General features: G+C 40.4%; 1 protein-coding gene across 1 annotated transcript in view; it reads right to left on the reverse strand.

Moving 5' to 3' along the window:
- Window positions 1–23,744, reverse strand: part of SULF2 (sulfatase 2) — a 350,055-nt gene extending 326,311 nt beyond the window's left edge. The window contains exon 1 of the mRNA XM_060772158.2: window positions 23,642–23,744. The gene's annotated coding sequence lies outside the window, so the exon portion shown is untranslated. The remainder of the gene's footprint in view (window positions 1–23,641) is intronic.
- Window positions 23,745–25,361: the final 1,617 nt, after the last annotated feature.

Here is a 25,361-nt window from a genome sequence, read left to right on the forward strand (position 1 = left end):
CCTTCAAGTCATTACAAACTTAACTGAAACCCTAAGTGAGCCTATCACAGCTATTTCTTGGCAGGATTTGATCAGATGAGGATTTGCGTAGAAAAAAAGTAGAACATATCATTTTGTGCATTTGTTACATTTGTATAAGCTGCATACAAATTTTAAGACAAATATACAGTACAACTCCTTTATACATAAGTGAATACAAATATCCACAGATAATAATAAACCCTTATTGAGACAAAGGACCATTGGACCAAGAAAGCAATAAAATAATGCTAGATGACCTAGAAATTACCTAGAGATGTAGATAAATAAAACCATGTATACCAGACACATGGTTTTTCTCAACGTAAAAGACAGACTTTTCTCAGGAAGCACGCATGATATCTGGGAACTTTCCTCTTGCCCCTTTCACCACAGGGCTAGTTGTGGTAAAACTGAAAGATTTTGTAAATCTCTGCTTCCTCTTTTGCTGAGCGATTGTGTTTTGGGTCAATCTAGTTATGACTTTTAACAAAAACTACTTCATTTCCCCCCCTTTATAGATCACCTTCATTAACATGAACGTGATTATGGATTCCCAAGATATCTGTTCGTGTGCTTTCAAGTCGTATATGACTTAAGGCTAACTTATCACAGCCTTTTCTTGGCAGAATTTTTCAAGCAAGGGGGGGGGGGTGGAGGTTGCCCTTGCCTTCATCTGACCAAAGTTTTAAACTAAGACCAGAATTATGGTCTCATTCAGATTATCACACAAACACTCTTGTGGATTGTATTTGTGGAGGTGGTAAGGAATTTACTAATTGGGCTTCTTATGCCTTTAGATATCTGACAGCACTGGAAAACTCTTATAATCTGGCTTCAAATGAGTTTTTAAAAACCCTAATATACCATCTCAATTAAATATGTAATTCAGTTGAATACAGAAAATGTCATTTCTCATTCCTTGTACTCTAAATCAAGGGGTGGAAATTGTGTGGACTTCCCAATCATGCTGATTATGGTTCTCAAGTATGCCTCATTATTGGTTATGCTGGCAAGGAACTATGGGAGATCTGCAACATCCAAGGGGCCGATTGATTCCAGCACCTGCTGAAATTTAATTATGAGATCTGTTTGCTTCCAAATAGTCAATGGGCAGGTGTCTCAATTTCAGACAGCTCTGATGAGTGTACATACTTGAATAAGTTTTCTGTCCATGAAACCTGCTGCAACTGGCCCTTAGATTCAAAGATACTGGCAATGGTCAATTTATCAGTCTAGATTTTTGGATTTTACTTTTTTCCAATCTCTACTGCTTATATTGTAAACAGTTGTGGTCAAATCCGAGCCTTTGTAGTGCTTTTGTACCACATTTGCTTAAGATTGTATTTGCATTTTGCTTTCCATTTACAGTCATGGTGTTTAAAGTTGTATTTGCATTTTGCTTTCCATTTGGTCAAGGAGCTTGGGTTAGAATGAATGCAAGTTTAGATGTGTCGCAGCACCATTCTTAAAGTGAAAAAAAGCAAGAGGGAACAAAGATAGTGAATAAAACATTCACATATAAAGTAGAATTGTGTGTGCAAATAAAACAACACAGAAAGGGGAAGTCCAACATGATATATGAACTAGAAGCAATATAGGAATTGTTTTTGATTTACAATTCAAGTTTGCCTGGAAGCAACAGTTCAGGAGATATCATGAAAACTTCTAAGAAAATTGCTTTGTTTTGTCCATATCAATAAAGCAAAGAATAAAGGAGTGAACAAAAGGCATGCATTACTGTGGAGGTCATTCACTGTTAGTAATTTTGTTGTTAATTCGTTCATTAGTTTCCAACTCTTCGTGACCTCATGGACCAGTCCACGTCAGAGCTCCCTGTTGGCCGTCACCACCCACAGCTCCTTCAAGGTCAAGCCAGTCACTTCAAGGACCTCATCCATCCATCTTGCCTTTGGTTGGCCCCTCTTCTTTTTTCCTTCCATTTTCCTCAGCATAATTGTCTTCTCTGAGCTTTCCTTTCTTCTCATGATGTGGCCAAAGTACTTCATCTTTGCCTCTACCATCCTTCCCTCCAGTGAGCAGTCGGGCTTTATTTCCTGAAGTATGGACTGGTTGGATCTTCTGGCAGTCCAAGGCACTCTCAGAACTTTCCTCCAACACCACAGTTCAAAAGCATCTATCTTCCTTCGCTCAGTCTTCCCTATGGTCCAGCTCTCACATCCGTAGGTGACTATAGGGAATACCATTGCTTTAACTCTGCAGATCTTGGTTGAGAGTGTGATGTCTCTACTCTTCACTATTTTATCGAGATTGGACATTGCTCTCCTCCCAAGAAGTAAGTGTCTCCTGATTCCTGGCTGCAGTCTGCATCTGCAGTCATCTTTGCACCTAGAAATACAAAGTCTGTCACTGCCTCCATATTTTCTCCCTATATTTTCCAGTTGTCAATCATTCTTGTTGCCATAATCTTGGGTTTTTTTTAATGTTTAGCTGCAACTCAACTTTTGCGCTTTCTTCTTTCACCTTGATTAGAAGGCTCCTCAGCTCTTCCTCACTTTTGGCCATCAAAGTAGTGTCATCTGCATATCTAAGGTTGTTAATGTTTCTTCCAGCAATTTTTACCCCAGCCTTATATTTGTCAATATAAGGTAGTAATTTCAGTTTATCTTTATCTTTATATGCAAATGCAATAAAGGATTAGAACCATTCTTGAAACCACTGCTATAATCCGGGAAACATATATCTCAAATAAGAGAGCATTTCTGATTTTTCCTTCTTTCACAACTTCATGCACTACTACAGCTTACTTTGGAATTTACAAATATCAGAAACAAGATTTATGATTGGGAGCTACTGTGTAAAGAAACAATGCTTCAGCTCTTCAAACACCAACCTTTGTTAAGAACACAAATGTTCCCTGTAATCTTTACTTTCAGAATATGTCCTTTACATAGTATGCTTGCATTTGGGAATCATAAATCTTTTCTGCTCAGTGAACCAACAAATACTATGGACCTACAAATACTAAACATTTCAGGATTTAATTTTAAGCAAACACTAACAAAGCCATTTATGTGATTTAAGAAAAAAAGGTAGAATTCGAGCAAACCTTCCAATTTTATACCCAGGCTGTAATTTATGGCAAGAATTTAATTTATTCTAAATTATAGTGAGAATATTTTTTTCAAATTTATTAGTATGATCTTGTATTTCAAAGACAACTTTATGGTAATTAAAATCCACAGTTAGAGTGATAATAAACCCAAGTAATGAAACAAGTAATTAAAATCCATTACACTGAGTAAAGTAAATAAATTCAGAGAGCATTGTGACAGAACACTGTAAATATCCTCTTCGACAATTGATTCAAACCATGAGAAGAGCTCCGTGATTTGGTATCACTATTAAGAGGGTCCTGTTTCATGTTTTCAAGCCCACACAAACCCTGTAGTTGCATTGAAACTCTCAGGAGAGCATCCAGGAAAAATCTAAACACAGTATGGCCTCTATTCATGGTGGATATGTTCCTGGATTTCACATGGATACGTGACACTACAGGTAAGAAGAAATCCTATTTCTTTAAATGGGATAAGCAATGAAGGTACTTAGAATATGTGTAGCTTATACAAGAGGCCCTATGTGAATAACTAAATATGTGAAACCATGGATAAGTGAAATGCAACTATCAGGTCCGCAAAAACAGGGTTCATAATGTATAGGCATAAGATGGTATACTCCAGCATTAGATAAATATTCAATATTAACCAGACACACAAAACCACAGCAGGAAAATGTTGCAGTTGTTTCTCAAATGGATACAGCTGGAAGAATTTTCATACAGTCAAAGTCCATCCCAAGCCAGGTTGACTTATTCACATCTCTCTCACACATATGTGTAGTCAGGAGGGAATCTACCCGTTACTTGCTGAACAAATTCACTCTCTTCTATGCCTTGCCATTTTTCTGTTACCAAATAACAAGCTGCACTGGGATTAATTTTGGGCCCAGGTTATAGTGAAACACATACATACACAAATTGGTGGAATCAGTATTTTCGACACTTGGGTTGCACTCAGCTGTCATCGAACAGGACCACAGAGCAGTTTTCATGTATATATATATATATATATATTCTCTTTATATCCTGTCCCCTGATTTAACCTGTATGCAAAATAGCATCCTGTTTTTCTCTATATTAACAAGCAACTTGAAACAAAAAGAAAACCTTCTTCTCAATAACTGAACCTCAAGGTACACATACTGTGCACCTGGCATAGTGAGATATGGAGATCTGAAAGCAATAAGAGGATTGCAAGTCACAGTCTAATGAAAAAGCATCTATCTACCTATTACACAGTGCAATGCAAAAGCCATCTGCACTCCCAGAAACCTTTTAATATTTCTCAAAGAACTTCTCACTCTCTGAATTTTACAAAGACACAGGACACCAGCAAAACAAGAACTGAAAGTGAGAATCTAACATCATTTAACATGTTCAATTATTCCAAATCTGTAGAAGTTTCCAGCACAATTCAACAAAACTGTCACCTCTAGTTTCTTTAACCTCTGATTGCTAAAAAGCTACTTAACAATGACAGATCAGAGTAGAGATAAGAGTGAAGGGGGCTTCATTAACTACCCTAAGCCTATCATACATCTTACTGATCTATAAGCTATGTAAAGGAATATTTTACAAGGATTTATAATACATTTATTCTACTGATCATAACTGGGATGGGCAATTGAAACAGGTCTGGAGGCTAATTTCCTGAAAACGGCAGAATTTTACCTCTTGTTTGACGAAACTGGTATTTTTTTACTAGGTGGGACCACAACACTATTAAAATGTGAGGTGTCTTTTCTGGGGCCCTTTTGCCCTACAAAATTAGAGCTATATATTTCCACCCTAACTATTATGTTTCCATCCTGAGATTTGTAGTTTGGCAACTATAGCTCTGTGAGAGAGAATCCTAAATGCCTTTCCTTAAGACTCAAATACTGTGATTATTTAGGATGTTACCATGGCATTTAAAGTAGAATCGCATGGCTGTAGTTCTATAATATGAAAGTTATATTGGAGGCTTCCATGAGGGGCAACTTAGGTCCCATCTGCACAGCTGTATAAAATCCAGATTATCTGATAGTGTTGACTCTGATAATCCAGTTCAAAGCAGATAATTTGGATTATCTGCACTGATATTCTGGATTATATGGCAGCATATTTGATTTGACTCAAAAAGGCAGATTGAGAAGTCTGGAGACATTATGTTTGCAAAGGCAATACTGAGGCTCACTGAAACTCTAGGGCAGTGGTTCTCAACCTGTGGGTCCCAAGAAATCCCAGCCAGTTTAACAGCTCTTAGGAGTTTTGGGAGTTGAAGGACAAAACATCTGTGGACCCACAGGTTGAGAACCACTGCCCTAGGGGCACTCATTGCCCATGCTTCTTTCTTAATTCCTATATAGTGGTCTTTACTTCTATAATATTCCCTGAACGGTTGCTGAATATGGCATGATATTGAGATAGGCAGATACAGGATGCACTGCAATATATCCGCAGGGGATATGCCCATGAACATAGCGTAGAAACTGGAAACCCTGGATAATAGCAAACCCTATTGGCATATTTTGTTGGATGAACGTAGGTGAAACTGTGAACACTGATCCCATGGATTTGGGCATCATATTGTACAAAGGAACAAGGTGCTGGTCAAGAATACATGTCCCTACGCTGAACTGATGAGTGAAATTTCAGCAGGTTGAACACAGAAGGAGAGAATGGTAGCAAAAACATCCAGGGAGCAGTAGTTCTCCAGTGCTGTGTTTGGGCAAATCTACACTGACCACTTAGTTCAATTTCAAACTGGCATAGAAGAATACAGTTTTGCTCTGCAGATCATTAGACAGTAAGCCCTGGAACCAGTTTGAGGCTTGGATGGTGATTATATGGTCAGTATAGATGAGGCCTTATACATCCTAAGCACCGAGATGAGGTATGTATCTGACCATGTGTACAAATGAGCAGGCTTCAGTCACTGAAATTACGATTTTTAAAGGAGTACTTCAAAGAAGAGAAGGAAATGGCATCATTTAGGTGTTCTGTAATGGAATTCCGGTCACAAAAGGCATCAGAAAGAAGGGAGAAAAGACATCAGGGTAGATGAGGGTGATAAAGGTCACAGGAAGGGACATGTTGGAAAACAAGGGCAGACAGACAGGTTGTTAGAAACCTGATTATTGCTTGTAGACAGAGTTTCTTGACAATCTCTTTCATAAAGAACCTTGCACCCTGTTACTGATCACATGTTTGCTTATTTATTGATTTGATGTGACCTGAATCACACTTCATTATTGCATTCTGCCTTTGAACAACACAGACAAGCTCAGGCACTAACAAAAGACTTTTACTTCTGTCCCACAAATGTAATCTACCAGTGGCATTAATACAGCAATTACATTTCCTGAGCTGTGCAGCATTTGTCCTTGTGGACAGACTACTTCTTCTCCAGATCGTATTTACATGTGCTACACCTAGCAGTGAAATCCAATTTTCCCAGGCTTCAAAAGAACACAAACCTATCTGTGTATTCAATTTTTAGCTGGTGCCATCTGATGATGCAACTCATTAAACATCAAATGCAGTTCAAAGCATCCGATTGTTTTGTGCCTTCATGTTTAAGTCACAGCGATACTGCATTATGTGTTTTGTAATATTATCACTGTAAACAATAGAGTGTTCCCAAGCAGGTATTTGATATTTATCTTCCCACTGGTATTTCAGCCTTTTGTCCTTAACCAAATTTAAAAACACATTACTTAGTGATGTAATTTTTGTTATTATTTCTCAAAGGATAAACAAGGATAAACCCCTACACTCCATTCTCTTCTTTGTGTGAGAAGCTCTTCAAAAAAGTAATTTTTCCAAAACATCTACAGTTTGAGATTTATTAAATTGCACCTAATTGTTTGTGTAAAAAAAAGGGTGTTCTGCACAGAAATATGTTGCATATTCTGCACAGAAAAGTGCCATGTAGTTTCTATGCAGAAAACTGCATTTTCTTCCATCTCTAATTTAGAATATTTATTATTATTTCATTTATATACTATCATTTTCTCAGAATAGGACCCAAGGCAGCTTCTAGAAATAGTCAATTAAAACATTTACAATAAAATTTAAACACAATTAAAATAATCTCATAAAATGTTTGAATCATTTTAACAAGCAAAATGTTTAAAAGATAAATAAAACATTCCCAATAAAAGCCCCCTGCTTACACAATAAAAGCATGCTTAAACATAACTGATAAAACAAAAGCAGGAAGGAGGTTGGCCTAGCATTCAAGAAACTTATGTTGTTTGATACAAAATGGTTCATGCATGTGAAAAGCACTACCTGAGGCAAACTTAACTAGAAATATCCCCCCAGATGCAGTGGGACTGACTCTTGAACAAATATGTAAGTAAGTATATTTCTGAAAATGCCTTGCAGAATTCAGAATGGCTATCAGAATTTGAAAGAAAACTATATTTTAACTGGACTTAAAGCACTAAAATTTAAGGAATCAATTATTACTATTATTATTATCATTATTATTATTATGTTTCTTACCTGCCTCTCCTCGTGGCTTGAGGTAGTTACAAAATAATTAAAACACATAAACATTGTAAAAATACCACAAATATACGTATTAAAATTAAAATATATTTCTATAAAAGATACATATTAAAACGTATTTCTTTAAAATACACAAAACAGAGATTGAACAAAGGACACATGTTTACAATTCATGTTTAAAAACTACATGGGTATGCCTACAAGAAGAGATAGGTCTTTAGATAGTTTTAAAATTCATTTAGCTCATTTAGCTCATTTTGTAAAAAGGTACTTAAAAACAGGATTTTTGGTTACTTTGAAATATTGGAATGTTACAAATTGTTTACCTGTAATAAAAATACATTTGTTTTGTCCACTTTGTTACGAAGAACACAGCACAAACACCAAATGTTAGTAGCTCAGACATACAATAACTCTGTTCTATCATTTAATGAAGTGACATAAAAGAAACTAAACAATTACCTCATAAAGGAGTGATGTTATCACTCACTGGCTAGAATGCTTTTGATGCCATATGCTCATATAACTTGGGTGTATGCAAATGTAACCCCTCATATTTTTGTAGGTGGCAAAGGAAGTATTTACTGCCTTTTTATGTAACATCCACATAAAACATACACAGAGCAACTTTGAAGAGTCAAAGGCTGCCATTAATGACTATTTACTAGCTGGGAAGGAGAAGACAATTAGGCAGAACTCCACTCCACCTGAAATTCTGAAGTTAGAAGACACAACTGATTACATCTCTTGACCTCAGCTCTTTTCTGGCAGTTACCCGTCGGAGACAGGTGTTGACTAGCCATGTCCCCTCCACAGCCAGCAAATGGTTTTGGCAGCCAACTCTTTAAAACTGCTTTCTATAGGGATGAAACGGCTGTTCTGGTGGAGTTTTACACTCAGTCTGCACAATGTAGGATCATGACTGTTACATTATCACTGAAATATAATTTTGTTTTGTTTTTTTATAATGGGAAAAATGATTACAACCAACAGTTGATCTCTAGTTCTCTTCAAGGTCTACTCAATGTTCATGTAAAAGCCCATCTCAATGAATGCTCCTAATTCCATTCTTAAGATAAACTCTTTTAAAGGACCATCACTGAACCACCTTGGATTTACCTTTCTTGCTGTTTGACCCTTCTCTCTACATCTTCCTATTCATTGGCAATTCCAACCTCCCCTCACTCCACATTCCTTTTTTGTTTTCTGTATAAGTCAGTTAGTAAACCTCCTGGGCAGGAGACATGTCACTTTAATGCTCTGTGCTGCAACTAGGGCAGTGTTGTTCCCAAATATTCAGCCATAGGAGAGGTCACCACTTCGCAGTAATGTGATGAAAGTATCAATGACATTTTGAACTACAAAGAACATTAAAATAAGAGAAGCTTCCTCGGAGACTTTAACCTTCAAGATGTCCTATGGCTTTGATGACTGAATCAAACATACAGAGACTGCTAAAAATGGCTTCTATGTGGCAGCAGGCCAAGTAATAAGAGCTATGTTCCAGTTTGTGGAGTATATTTATATCATATTTATACTACTGCTATATCTTCCTAGTCAACGTCAACACTGATACAGATGCTATCAATATGGTTGCCATAACATTGGCTACAACTCAAGAGTCTGAAGCAAAACAACTGAAAAATACTGTACACATCACAAGTCCAAATACATTAGTGGGCAGAATAAGTCATATATCTTAAGGGTGCCAATTCAGACATCAAAAAGCACAATAGGTGGTTAATGAGTACTTTAGAAATACAAGTTCCAAGTAATTAAATCAGTTCCATTACTCTGAGGTGTTTAGACCATTGTCTACACCACGGAAGCATAAATTTAGCTTTGTACCTTGGCAACCATTAAGCATTATAGCAATAGAATGAAGTTTGGTGTGGGGTAGGGAAGAATTGTATAAATAAAGTTAAGAACAACAATAATATTAAGCTGTGAGGTACCACCTTGTTCCATGCTATGTATAGGGTGCGGCAGCATAACTTCCCTTTTTAAACTGCACGCCATTCAGTCGGTTGAAGACGTAGCGGAGCGGTAGTGGTCTCGTTCAAGAGGCGGAAGTATAAAGTATTTTCCTGACACAGTTCAGTCGCCATCATGCATTGGAACAGTGAGGAGCGTGCTTTTGTTGTTGAGGCCCACTTTTCGAGAGGATGTTCTGTGATCGCAACCCAGCGCGCTTTTCGGAATCTCTTTAATTTAGCCCCATTGGCCCCTGTCCTGGACCAGAAATCAATTGTGACATGAGTCACTACATTCAGACAAACTGCAAGTGTGACAAGATGAAGAACTGGAGTCCCTCAGGCCATTAGATCACCTGAGAACATTGAGGCAGTGAGAGCTTCAATGTTGCAATCACCATGGTGTTCTGCGCGCAAACATGCGCCTGCCCTTGGACTTTCTGATCGTTCTGTGAGGAGAATTCTTCATGATGATTTTCATTTCCATCCTTACAAGATGGCAATTGTGTAGGAACTTTCTAAACATTTCAGTTATCAGAGGGACGCATGTGAGGTTCTTCTCGAAGTCATTCCTGAGGATGCTATTGTTTTTTTTAGTGATTAAGCCCATTTTCATTTGTGTGGATCTGTCAACAAACAAAACATGTGCTACTGGGCTGACAACAATCCTAGAGAATTGCATCAAAGGCCTTTGCATTCACCTAAAATCACAGTGTGGTGTGCAATTTCCTCAGCTGGAATAATTGGTCCTTGATTCTTTGAGGAAAACGAAGTCGCAGTGACAGTGAATTCGGACCGGTATATAAACATGTTACAGGAATTTTTTTTCCGATGGCTAGATGGGTTGGACTTAGGGAACATTTGGTTCCAACAAGATGGTGCAACTGCACACACTTCAAGAGCATTGATGGCTGTTTCGAGGGAACACTTCCCAGAGCGCCTCATCTCAATTGGGGGGGATTTGGAGTGGCTGGCCCGCTCTCCAGATTCAGCCCCTTGTGATTTTTCTATGGGGTTTTTTGAAATCCCGTGTTTATGTGAACCGTCCAAGGACCCTACAACATTTGAAGACCAACATCCAGGAAGAAATTACCAACATAACACCTGCTATGCTGGCAAGAGTCATGACAAATGCCAGAAATCGGTTTACTCAGTGTATGGAGAATGGGGGATGTCACCTACCTAATTTGATCTTTAAAACGATGTAAAACAAAACTTTAGGTATGCGCCAACATTATTAAAAAATCTGATTCATACAATGGATTTTATTAAGTTTTCAAAAAAGGAAGTTATGCTGCTGCACCCTGTATATGAAACTGCCTAGCAAGGTCATTAGAAATTTTGGGGTTCAGTGTCATCAATATGATGGTTACACTTAGCCATACATCTCTTTTCCAGCAAAATCAACAGGGTCCATGCAGAAGCTGGACTCTCTTGAGCAAGCCTGCACAATCTGTGGCCCTCCAAGTGTTTTGGACTTCAAGCTTGCAGAAGTCCTAACCATTTGACAAGCTAGCTAGGGCTTCTGCGTGTTGGCCCAAACACCTAAAAGGCCACAGGTTGTGAGGCTTGCCCTTAAGGAATAGATATCATATACCTTGTAAGCTGACCTTGTGTGTAAGTTGAGGGCAGGTTTTGAGGCTAAAGTCTACTGTTCCGCTGGCAAGGAGACAAATATGCTCATAATATGGGATCTTTTAAAACCCTCCTATGACATATATCCTATCTTGTCATGTTGTTGTTGTTCATTCGTTCAGTCGTCTCCGACTCTTCGTGACCTCATGGACCAGCCCACGCCAGAGCTCCCTGTTGGCCGTTACCACCCCCAGCTCCCTCAAGGTCAGTCCAGTCACTTCAAGGATGCCATCCATCCATCTTGCCCTTGGTCGGCCCCTCTTCCTTTTGCCTTCCACTTTCCCCAGCATAATTGTCTTCTCTAGGCTTTCCTGTCTCCTCATGATGTGGCAAAAGTACTTCAACTTTGTCTCTAGTATCTTTCCCTCCAGTGAGCTGTCGGGTTTTATTTCCTGGAGGATGGACTGGTTGGATCTTCTCGCAGTCCAAGGCACTCTCAGAACTTTCCTCCAACACCTTGTCATACCTAGCATTATTTTTTAAATTTTAAATCATTACATCTGGCCTGGCCATAAGTTTTTAAATCCTGTGTGTTATTGTTATATGTGATTTATATTATTTTGTATTGCTTTGTATTGTTGTTATTGCTTTTCTGTTGTGATATGTTGTTGGGCTTGGCCTCATGTAAGCCGCTCCGAGTCCCTTGGGGAGATGGTGAAGGGGTATAAATAAAGATTTATTTTATTTTATTAATTATTATTGTTATTATTATTATTATTATTATTATCTTCTTGTATTTTTCTCCAGTAGAGCAAACAGTACCATGTAAAATTATGCCAATCTAAAAGATTTCCTATATTTAGGCATTGCTAAGTTTGTCAGGTAATAGGGCAATAAAAAGATTATGTGAAAATTCCAAGAATATGGTATTTGGTGACTACACTAAAAGTGGTTTTGCAACTCTATGTCCTTCATTTGTTGTTTGATCACATACCAAATAACACACATATGCCCAAGTAGACGATGTAGCGCAAGGTGCTTGCAATCAACTTCAGCTGGTTGCTAGCTACAGCATTTCCTCGTTAGGAAAAATCTGACTACAGTACTTTACACACTGTTAACCTGACAGTTAGATCACTGCCAAGTAAACTCAGAAGCCACATCTAGTGTTGACCAGAACAGCTTATGGAAACCACATCACACTAGTATTTTTTTTTAAAAAAACTGCACATGCTGCAAATACATTCTGCATCTGAATTCAAGGCGACAACTCTGACACTTAAAAACCTAAATGGTTTGAGGATACTTAGCCGCTTTCTCAATATATGCCTGCTTGCCAACTACCGTAACTCTTCTGTTCCACCTGTGTGACCAGTATTCTGTGAAAATATATTGAAGGGATTTCTCTATGGTGCAATCTGTTTATGGAATGCCCTCCTATAGGGCATCAGATTGGTGCTGACAATGGTTCAAAGTTGTATATGTACATGTATTTAAATCGTATTGTTAGTCCTAACTAGAGCAGACACACTGAATTAATTGTTGGCTCACCATTCAACAACTGTTTTAGCTCTTCTCTACATAGATTTCTTGAATGTGCATCCCATCTTTTTCCTAAAATGATTAAAAGCAGCTACTACAATTTTTAAAAAGTGCAGCTAAAATATTGATTCACAAAAGTTAAAGGAATTATATATAATGAGATACCCTGAAGATATTTGATCCTTTCTGATCTTGGAAGATAAACAGGGTCCATCCAGGGATGGGTGACCATCAATATATAGCACGTGTTATATTTCAGCAGAAAGAGTTGGCAAAATTACCTATGCATATTCTTTGCCTAAGGAAACTCTATGAAATTCATGGAGTTGCCAGAAGTTGATAGTCAACTTATATACACAGAGATAATTAAATACATAAAAATACTAAAAATATACTTAAAAAATATTTTTAATAAAAGATTTAAAAATACAGAATAATACTTCAGCACACACTACAGGCCTGCCTAAATAAATGCATCTTTCCTGCCAGCAGGAAGAAAGTGAGGAGGAGGCCAGAAGGGAGTTCCATAGCTGGAAACAGCCATGGACCATGGTCTCTCTTGAGTCCTCACCAATCATGCTTGCAAAGGTGATGAAACTAAAAGCCCTCTCTTGCACATCTTAAAATTTGAGATGGCTTACATATGGACATTTAATTTTTTTGAGTTAGGAGTAACCCGGTGGTTTTCAACCTGTGGGTCCCCAGATGTTTTGGTCTTCAACTTCCAGAAATCCTAACAGCTGGTAAACTGGCTGGGATTTCTGGGAGTTGTAGGTCAAAATACCTGGAGACCCCTAGGTTGAGAACCACTGATATATATAAAATAGAGGAAAATAGTAGAATTAATAACTCAAATTGATTCCTTATCCAAACACCTCGGGACTCACAGATTGAGAACCACTGCTCTATGCCAAGGATTCTTAAACTTTCAAAGCCATGGAGCTCTTTTTGAAGGAAAAGTTTCTTGTGGAGCGCCAACAAACTTTTTGGGCACAGGGGCCATATCACATTTTAAAATTTGACAGATGGGCCGGGCCAGTGGCAGATGGGTGGAGGTGTAAACCAACTGAAAAAAAAACATGAAGAAATTCCGATGCACACTGCACATATCTTGTTTGCAATGCAAAAAGAAAAAAATAGAAAGAATACAAAAAATCAAATAAATTGCACATATCTAATTTGTAATACAAAGAAAGCAAGCAAGGAAAAACAATACAATGGGTTGTTGTAGGTTTGTTTTTTTCCGGGCTATATGGCCATGGTCTAGAGGCATTCTCTCCTGATGTTTTGCCTGCATCTATGGCAAACACCCTCTGAGGATGCTTGCCATAGATGCAGGCGAAGTGTCAGGAGAGAATGCCTCTAGACCATGGCCATATAGCCCGAAAAAAAAACCCCTACAACAACCCAGTGATTTCGGCCATGAAAGCCTTCGACAAAACAATACAATATTTAAAATGAAGAACAATTTTAACCAACATAAACTTAACAATATTTCAGTGGAAGACACCAGGGGCCATCCAGTCTAACCCCCTTCTGCAATGCAGGAAAAGCACTATCAAAACAACAGCAACAACAGGCGCAACCCCAGGGGCCATCCAGTCTTATCTCATTTTGCCATGCAAGGGAGGCCTTACAGGCCATGGTGGTGGCGGGGCTCTCCAGGCCAAATGCTTCACAGAGCCCCCCCCCCTCCCCATGCGCATAGCAGGGCTCCTCAGGCAACACATGCAGTGGGGTAGTCTGCAGGCCGTGTGCTTCGGGGAGGTCCTAAAGGCCATGCCAGTGGCAGTAGGGCTCTTCAGCCTGTGAACTTCATATGCAGGGGGGAGCGGGGTGGGGCCTATGGACCACAGTTTGAGAACTGCTGCTCTATGCAAATGTTTTATGTTTTTAGAATGTTTAAGTTATTATAACAGCACTCCATGCAGTCATGCTGGCCACATGACCTTGGAAGTGTCTACGGACAATGCTGGGTCTTCAGCTTAGAAATGGAGATGAACACCACCCCCCAGAGTTGGACATAATAAGACTTACTGTCAGGGGAAATCTTTACATTTACTTTTTTAAGTTATTATATTATTTTACGTAGTTATTCTAATTTTTGAAACTGATTTTACTGTGAATTTTCTTGAGTTCTTATAACATGTGATAGGATACAAATATCTTAAATATGGCACTAGGCAAATCATTTTTGTCATTCCTTATATGGCTCTGAAAGAGTTGGAGCTGCAAAACAGAACCTAGGTTCTTAATTACAATTGTTTGTAGAAACTGCAACTAATTCTTCCATTTAGGTATAGAAACAAAATCTATTTGGTCTGCAGTCTCAAGAAAATCAATCTAATTCACATTTTCATAATAAAAAGGCTGGAAACCGAAACACAGTTATCCTCTTAGAATATGTACATTTTCAAATCCTGCAATAAAGTTTGTGGATAAAAAACTGCATACATAAATGTGCATATTTGTGAAATTTACACACAAAAATATATGTTCCAGGCATAACTGGAGGCAGTGGATTTAGTGTTTTTTAAGCTTTCTGTTATCACATAGGTAATTGAAATGTCTCCACTGGCAAGAAAAAAATCATTTAAATATGAACTACCAACATCATTTCTATGGTGATTCAAAACAGTACAATTTTTAAAAGCACATATCTCTAAGAATGCATTTCAACAAGCTGAACTACCTTAATTTCTAATTACTTGCATTTAGCAGCTTCATGTAGCTACATTGTAGTGAATACTGTGTTTTGTCCTTGATGCAAACAAAGGAAAGTGCTTTATTACAAATCAGATACTGAATACGCAGTGTTTAGGGCAAGCCTAGACGTGATGTGCCTATATCCTAAACAACAACAAAAATTCTACAGTGAGTTATGCCACTGTTTCAATTTCACAGTCAAGTTCCCTATTAATGTACAAACAAGATGAGTGTATTCACATTCCATTAGCAACATCTATGTTTTCTAAATCCAATATTTCATCTTTTACTAGAAAGGCAGAAAAATACTTGCTTTCTGACTCAAAATCATGCCTTTTTGTTATGGCTCATGCAGCTATGCAGGATATAATGTAAGCCATGCCCTAGGACTGCAGTCCCAGAGACTGGGAATAAATAGATGTGCTTGTATAGTTTTGGTTTGCTTTTAATGTGAATTAAACTAAAACACATTTCTTAACATAATATAAAATAGGGCCTAAATACTCTAAAGGTGCCAGAACCTGTCTGATCTTAGAAGCTAACCTGGGTTAGCATTGGTTAGTTCCTGGAAAGGATATATTCCAGATGAAGGAACCAACAAAATCTCCTCTGTGTCTTCCTTGTCTGAGAACCCCCCCCCCCCCCCCATGGAATCTATGGGATTGACCTAAGTTGACAGGCAACTTGGAATGTACAGAAACAGAGCCTTGAAATGGAACAGGGGGTTGGACTAGATGGCCCATGTGGTTTCTTCCAACTCTATTATTCCATTCTTATCCAAACTTTACAATGTGGCATATACACTTTTGTACATATTTCAGCTAAAATATGCATTGGCATAAATAAAATAAAACAAAGTAAATATTTTTATGCATGGTACCTTTGACATATACTGCCTAAAATTGATATACTCATGATCTATTATTTATTATTATAAAATGGAAATACCTGAGAATCTTATCCTGAAGTCATTAACTTAAATTTTACACACAACAACCTTCTCCAATAATTGACCTTTCCTGATATTTTGGACAAGTGTCTCTTAGCTAGCATGGGTGATGGCAAGAACGATGTAACTTAGTCTGAAACATCTGTAGAGCACCAAGATGAGAACAAGTGCTGTACTTCCACTAGAAACCTAATTTCTTTGGTCTTTAGTTCTTTAACATGTTGGGGATAATAAGGATCAGGGTAGCCTCCATGTATTTATGGACTGAAGTGAAAGTCATTGTAGATAACCACATCATTTGCACCAGAGGCCCAGTGTCAAAATAATTTTTTGTTCAAGGATCAGTTAAAACAGATTCAACATTTCTCATCTTTGTTTTCTGTCAGGTAGATATGCTGTCCAAGATATATCTGAAAATCATCCTAGATTTGAATAGTCTGCAATCTGCAAGGCACCAGATCTATTATATGTATACTAGTTAATTTGCCTGATGAACATTGGATTCTGGAAACCAGGGTTTGAATCTTCACATGGCCCTGGCAACTCACTGCATAATTTTTGAGAAGCCAAATTATTTCAGCCTCAGAGGAAGGCAAAGGAAAATGTCTCCACAAAGACATCATGACAAGGGTGCTTAATTAAGATTTGATGGCATACAACAACAAATAGGATAGGATAGTATGAGATCCTTCATAACCAGGAAGTAGCTACCAGCTTTTTGAGATTTTCCCTGGTAGAATATTTATTGTGGTCTTTTTATAGATTAGCAACTGATTCAGTCAATTATAGATAGATATCTGACTCAGTGACTTATGTTATTCCCAGATCTTAGGACTCTTAATTCAGACTCTCTTAAAAAGTAAAGAACGGGCACAGGAATTATCTATGTTTTTTCTAGGCTTTTGCATTCTAGGACTGTTGACTTTTTTATATCAATGATATAACACAGTATGAGTCCAGATTAAAATTTCAATTTGACTTCAGAGGGAGTTAAAGGCAGTTTTTTGTACTGGAAATTGGAATCTGTAGTGGAATCACAACATGGTGGCCTGTACTTTGGAACAGATGGAAAGAGCAAATTGTTAGGGGATGACCCAACAGAACTGTCATTCATAGTTCTCCACCCATGGCTTCACATCAAACAAAGCATGCAAGAAATAGCCTCAGAGTATTTCTGTTTGTAGCACAATTCCTTGGCATGTTCCCCAGCCTCTGCGGCAAAACACATTCATGCAAGGTATTGTAGTGTTCAGAGTCTATCTTACTAAGTAGAGCGAATGCTGACTCTGGATGGAACAAACTATCTATGATCTATGTAAGGAATAATTTATTTTGCAGGAGCTCTATACCAGGCCTTCACAACCTGTGGCCCTCCTGGTGTTTTGACCTCAAATCAAAACATTTATTTCGGTCATTGACCAGCACAGGAAATAGTGACACATTTCCTTACAAACCTGGCATGTTTGGTACATTAAAAATATAAATACAACTACTAAAAACACAATATGGGTGAGGGAGCAGAAGGAGAAACAGGGTAAAAACATACAATGTCCAGATCCATCACCAAATTGTAGATTCAGGGAAGACGATTACTGGTGATCGGTGTTTTGACCTTCAACTCCCAGAATCTCTAGCCAGTTGTTCCAATGGGCAGGAATTATGAAAGCTGAAGTCCAAAATACATGGAGGGCCACAGGTTGTGCAGGTCCGCTCTATACTGTATGGTTTCCATGCTTAATATACAACAAAGAAGAATTATCATTTCATATATAGGAGCTCCTGGTGGGACAATGGGTTAAACCCTTGTGCTGGCAGGACCACTGACTAATAGGGGAGAGTAGGTTGAACTCGCTCTGTCAGCTCCAGCTCCCCATGTGGGGACATGAGAGAAGCCTCCCACAAGGATGGAAAACATCAAACATCTGGGCATCCTTTGGGCAACTTCCTTGCAGACGGCCAATTTTCTCACATCAGAAGTGACTTGCAGTTTCTCAAGTTGCTGCTGACACACATATAATTTATGTGTGTCAGCAGCAACTTGTGTGTGTATAATTTATGTATACCAGGCCCGTAGCGAGGATTTTGATTGGGGGGGGGAGGGGGGCGCTGAGTTTGATTCAGGGGGCTGAGTTTCATTCGGGGGGGGGGGCTGAGTCTGAGCGAAAGAGGGTCTACCCTAGCAAATCTTTTGTATTGTTACCCCAATACCCCCATGCTTATGGGATATATTGAGTATGGTAATAGTATTTATTTATTTGATCAGTCATATGACCATTTCAAAATAGAACACGAGTAAAAAACAAGGCAACAAGGTGAAGACAGCAGCCGACCTTCTATTTATAGTCAGAATCCCATTTTCCTGGTTCTTGAGTATGGTGATCAGATCATGATATGAATAAACATAATAGTTTAAATAATGCACCAATAAGGCCTTCTCGTGGACCACCATGAGAATTTCGGCTACATGCCTGATGTATATGTAGATATCCCTGATAACTACACGTCATTGACATCTATGGCATGGTGTGCTTAATCTCTCTTCACTTTGCTGTACAAAGCCACATTAGAATACCTGAATGTCTATGCTCGTAAACTAACAAGGTGTCTAGAACAGTTCTCAACTTTGGTCTCCATGTATTTTGGGCATTCAGCCATTGTGGCCAGGCCTTGTATCCAGGGAACCAAAGTACAAAGTATTTGATGGACTGATGATAAAGATAGGACTGCAATACTAAAGTCAGATTCAGATTTGGTTTACAGCCCAACAATGTTTGATTTTTTTGGTATTTGCTTTTGCTTCCTATTATTTGCATGATTATTCTAGAATTTGTGCAACTTGAGTCGAAAAGGAGACTATATAATTTTTTAAATAGGAAAAAAGACATTATGTTGGTCCTCCTGATTGCTCCTCAATCTCTAACAATATTTCTACAAGAACCAATGCCATAAAAGTTCATAAAAATGCTCTAAGATGTGCCATTTGATTTGCAGTTGTTCCTTCCCACTTCTATGAATTCTTGATGCTGCCAAGCAATGAACATGCAGACATAAACTGAGCCTGAAGATTACAATCTGGCCTGTGCAAACTCTTTTCTCCAAACATGATATGAAGTTTTGGTCACCACTTGTCTATTTAGATTTATACCTACTATCAATGCCCTTTAAATAACTCTTAAGATGTGTATTTACCACCCCTCCTCATGTTAGTACATTCTGCGTTTCTGTTTTCTTTCTGCTGAATTTAGATACATGTTTATCTACCTGGTATGCATGCTATATAATTGAAATGGGCAGCAGCTCATGAACAAACATGAAATAAATTATTTTGTAATAATTACATAAATTAAAGTTGTCACAAGGCAGCTTCTTCCCTTTTTATGACATGATAGAACACTTATGACATGACTGCACTGACAAACTAAACTTATGTCTCCCAAAGAATTGTACTAGGCAACCAGCTGGATCTACCATATGTCAAAAACCCAATACCTAAAAGAGCTACAATAAACATAGTCCTGGCATAGATCCATTCAGGAGCCTTTGGGGTTGGCGAACTAGCCTGCCAAATCAAAATTGCTCAATTTCTGCTATCTGAAAGACACTTCCCCCAATATCAAACCAGATTGCCACTTAACAAAACACACAGTCAGTGTGTTGTCAAAAGCTTTCATAGCTGGAATCACTGGGTCACTGTGAGTTTTCTGGGCTGTATGGCCATGTTCTAGAAGCATTCTCTCCTGACGTTTCACCCACATCTATGACAGGCATCCTCAGAGTTTCTGTTGGAAATTAGGCAAGTGCAGTTTCTATATCTGTGGAATGTCTAGAGTGGGAGAAAAAAAACTCTTGTCTGTTTGAGGCAAGCGTGAATGTTGCAATTGGCCACCTTGATTAGCATTTAATGGCCTTGAGTTCAGCAAAGGACAAGAGGGATCCTCTTCCCTCTGCAGGAGTCTACTGGATACCATGCAACTGTGGACAAGTCTACATAGGGACCACCAAATGCAACATTGCCCAAACACGAATCAATGAACATGAAAGGATGACCCAAACAACTACCGTCCGGTCAGCCTCACGTCGATACCGGGCAAGATTTTGGAAAAGATTGTTAAGGAAGCGGTCTGCAAACACTTAGAAACAAATGCAGTCATCGCTAATAGTCAACATGGATTTATCAAAAACAAGTCATGCCAGACTAATCTGATCTCTTTCTTCGATAGAGTTACAAGCTGGGTAGATGCGGGGAATGCCGTGGATGTAGCGTACGTGGATTTCAGTAAGGCCTTCGACAAGGTCCCCCATGACCTTCTGGCAAGGAAACTAGTCCAATGTGGGCTAGGCAAAACTACGGTGAGGTGGATCTGTAATTGGTTAAGTGGACGAACACAGAGAGTGCTCACTAATGCTTCCTCTTCATCTTGGAAAGAAGTGACGAGCGGAGTGCCGCAGGGTTCCGTCCTGGGCCCGGTCCTGTTCAACATCTTTATTAATGACTTAGATGAAGGGCTAGAAGGCATGATCATCAAGTTTGCAGACGACACCAAATTGGGAGGGATAGCCAATAGTCCAGAGGACAGGAGCAGAATTCAAAACGATCTTGACAGATTAGAGAGATGGGCCAAAACTAACAAAATGAAGTTCAACAGTGACAAATGCAAGATACTCCACTTTGGCAGAAAAAATGAAATGCAAAGATACAGAATGGGTGACGCCTGGCTCGAGAGCAGTACGTGTGAAAAAGATCTTGGAGTCCTCGTGGACAACAAGTTAAACATGAGCCAACAATGTCATGTGGCGGCAAAAAAAGCCAATGGGATTTTGGCTTGCATCAATAGGAGCATAGTGTCTAGATCTAAGGAAGTAATGCTACCCCTCTATTCTGCTTTGGTTAGACCACATCTGGAATATTGTGTCCAATTCTGGGCACCACAATTCAAGAGAGATATTGACAAGCTGGAATGTGTCCAGAGGAGGGCGACTAAAATGATCAAGGGTCTGGAGAACAAGCCCTATGAGGAGCGGCTTAGGGAACTGGGCATGTTTAGCCTGAAGAAGAGAAGGCTGAGAGGAGATATGATAGCCATGTATAAATATGTGAGAGGAAGCCACAGGGAGGAGGGAGCAAGCTTGTTTTCTGCTTCCTTGGAGACTAGGACGCGGAACAATGGCTTCAAACTACAAGAGAGGAGATTCCATCTGAACATTAGGAAGAACTTCCTGACTGTGAGAGCCGTTCAGCAGTGGAACTCTCTGCCCCGGAGTGTGGTGGAGGCTCCTTCTTTGGAAGCTTTTAAGCAGAGGCTGGATGGCCATCTGTCAGGGGTGATTTGAATGCAATATTCCTGCTTCTTGGCAGGGGGTTGGACTGGATGGCCCATGAGGTCTCTTCCAACTCTTTGATTCTATGATTCTATGAAAGGCACTGCAGACTAATTCAACATGAGAAGTCGGCCATAGCAGAGCACCTGATGAAGCAACCTGGGCACAGCATATTATTTGGGAACACAGAAATTCTGTACCATTCTAACAACTATCATGTCAGACTACACAGAGAAGCCACTGAAATCCATAAGAATGTGGACAATTTCAACAGAAAGGAGGAAACCATGAAAATTATCACAATCTGGCTAACAGTATTTAAAAAACCCTCTAAAATCAGGACAGTAAAGAAAGAACGGCACTCAGAAAACACGGGAATTACAGACAAGAATCAATCAGGGCCAGCTAACACCTCTCAACAAAGGATTCCCCAGGCAGCAATCAGCCAGACCTTGGAGTTGCAAGGCCATTAAATGCTAATCAAGGTGGCCAATTGCAATATTCAAACTTGCCTCAAGTAGACAAAAGTTCTTTCTCCGATCTGGACATTCCACAGATATATAAACCCCACTTGCCTAGTTTCCAATAGACCCCACAACATCTGAGGATGCCTGCCATAGATGTGGGCAAAATGTGCGGAGAGAATGCTACTGGAACATGGCCATACAGCCCAGAAACCTCACAGCAACTCAGTGAGTGTTCATAAGCAATATTTGCAACCTCTTGTTGAGTTTCATGAATTATCCACTGCAGTGTGGCACACAGAGATAGTGATTAATAGGAGTATAGTGTCTAGATCCAGGGAAGTCATGCTACCCCTCTATTCTGCCTTAGTCAGACCACACCTGGAATACTGTGTCCAATTCTGGGCACTGCAATTGAAGATATTGGAGATATTGACAAGCTGGAAGGTGTCCAGAGGAAGATGACTAAAATGATCAAGCGTCTGGAGAACAAGCCCTATGAGCAGGCCCGTAGCCAAAATTTCGTTTTGGGGGGGGGGGGGGGCTGAATTTTTTTCAGGGGGGGTTTCGGGGGGGGGGGTGAGTCTGAGTGAAAGAGGGTCTACCCTAGCAAACCTTTTGTATCATTACCCCAATACCCCCATGCATATGGGATATATTGAGTATGGTGATCAGATCATGATATGAATAAACATAACAGTTTAAATAATGCACCAGTAAGGCCTTTTGGCGAACCACCATGAGAATTTCGGGGGGGGGGGGGGCTGAAGCCCCTCAAGCCTCCCCCCCCCCCGGCTATATGCCTGCCTATGAGGAGCGACTTAAAGAGCTGGGCATGTTCAGATGTTCCATCTGAACATGAGGAAGAACTTCCTGACTGTGAGAGCCGTTCAGCAGTGGAACTCTCTGCCCCTGAGTGTGGTGGAGGCTCCTTCCTTGGAGGCTTTTAAACAGAGGCTGGATGGCCATCTGTCAGGGGTGCTATGAATGCAATTATCCTGCTTCTTGGCAGGGGGTTGGACTGGGTGGCCCACGAGGTCTCTTCCAACTCTATGATTCTATCTAGCCCATCCCATTCACAGAATGGTCCACCAGCTTTTCTCATTGGACGATGCCCCTTCCGCGGGACCTCAGACCAATCCCGGCATCAGGGACCCAGAGGCAGAGTTCCTCATAGATACAAGCCCAGACATTCAGAGAGACTCTTCGGGAGTTCGCCCTTGCACCCAAAACAAAACCCAACACAAACCCAGCTTGACTGGGCACAAGGCGGAGAAGAAGACAGCAAAAGGGGGAAAAGCGGTCTCCTTCTCCGCCTTCCGTGTTTCCTTCTCTCTCCCCTCCTGCCTTTGTGCAAGAAGTCAAGGGAGTGGGGAGGGAAGGAGGGAGTCCACCCCCCGTCGCGAAAGCCTCAAGTGCAGAAACAAGGTCAAACTTAGAAAGCAGCAGGCAGGAAAAGAAACCCAGAGAGACGGAGACGAGGAGGATGCCTTCCCCCTCCTCGGGCTAATGAACTTACCTCGGGAGGAAGAGGAGGAGGAGGAAGATGAGGAGGCGGCGGCGTGGAGAGCCCTTCCCGCGGGGACGGGGCGGCGCTTCTTTGGCGGATTTCAGTGGCCCCGGAGGGAGAGGGAGAGAAGCGGGGGGAGGAGGGTCTTCCAGCCAGGCCGCGCTCAGGACACGGCCAGTGCCAAGCTCCCCTCCGAGCCACACCGCCCGAGGGGCTTCTCCAGCCCACTGGCCCCGAAGCCAACGCCAACAGAAATAGCTGAGAGCAGCTCGAGCTAGAAACACCTTCCTTGCTCGGAGCAGAAGCCCCGCTCAGCCCCCTCCTCTTTCTCGGAGAGGAGAGATACAGAAAGGCTGGATGATGATGCCCCATAAGGCAGGGAGAGGGTCGCCTTCTGCCCCCTGTTTTCTTAGGAGCGCACTTCGCCCACTTGCCAAGTTTCCTCCTTCACAGAATCGTTTCTCACTTATGGCAGGGTTTCCTTGGCAAGATTTGTCCAGAGGGAGGTCTTCCTTCCTCTTGGGGTGGGGATCTAGTCCGTAGGATTACTTTCTAAAGCGATCCCTCCTTGTAATATAATATAATATAGGTAAAGGTAAAGGTAGTCCCCTGACATTAAGTCCAGTCATGTCTGACTCTGGGGTGTGGTGCTCATCTCCATTTCTAAGCCAAAGAGCCAGAGTTGTCCGTAGACACCTCCAAGGTCATGTGGCCAGCCTGACTGCATGGAGCGCCGTTACCTTTCCGCCAGAGCGGTACCTATAGATCTACTCACATTTGCATGTTTTCGAACTGCTAGGTTGGCAGAAGCTAGGGCTGACAGCGGAAGCTCACGCCGCTCCCCGTAATCGAACCTGCGACCTTTTGATCAACAAGCTCAGCAGCTCAGTGCTTTAACCCACTGAGCCACCGGGGGCTCCATAATATGATATAATATGATATAATATATACAATATGATATTATTTTTTAGCACAGTGCTAATAATACAATACGGTGGAAGTTAATTTGAATTACAAAACTGCCTCATATGGCAGTGTACATTTATTTATTTATTTATTTATTTATATTACTTATATTCTGCTCTTCTCAGTCCAAAGGGGGTTCAGGGCGGATCACAGAATACATTTATGGCAAACATTCGATGCCAATGATACAATGCCAAGACAGGCCACAGATAGAAGTATATATGGGGCCCAAGGAGCACTGGAGCTGAGCATTCCTGCATGGCAGAAGAGGGTTGGGCTGGATGACCTTTGGAGGTTCCTTCCAAGATGCTGTGATTCTGTTTCACCCGGCCCTTACGTTACCCAACTGCTTGCTTACTTAGGCAGTCCCTGGTTGTCCGAGTAGGATTGTCTTCCAAGATCGGTGTCCTGGCAGTGGGTACATAGGTTGACTGTGAAGCCCTATTCTTGACCTGCATGTTCTCCCACAGTGAGGGCATTGGTTTCCAGGTGAAAGGCAGTCCCAGTCGGGGTTGGCTTGATGCGTCTTCCTCTTTTGCCCTCCATTCATGCCTCTTCAAATTCTACAGCGCTGCTGGACACAGCTGACCTCCAGCTGGAGCGCTCAAGAGTGAGGGCTTACCAGTTCTCAGTGTCTATGCCAGAGTTTTTAAGGTTGGCTTTGAGCCCATCTTTAAATCTCTTTTCCTGCCCACCAACATTCTGTTTTCCATTCTTGGGTTTGGAGTAGAGCAACTGCTTTGGTCGGGCATCCGGACAATGT

This window comes from Anolis sagrei, chromosome 4 (assembly GCF_037176765.1).
Source record: "Anolis sagrei isolate rAnoSag1 chromosome 4, rAnoSag1.mat, whole genome shotgun sequence".
Lineage (NCBI taxonomy): Eukaryota > Metazoa > Chordata > Lepidosauria > Squamata > Dactyloidae > Anolis > Anolis sagrei.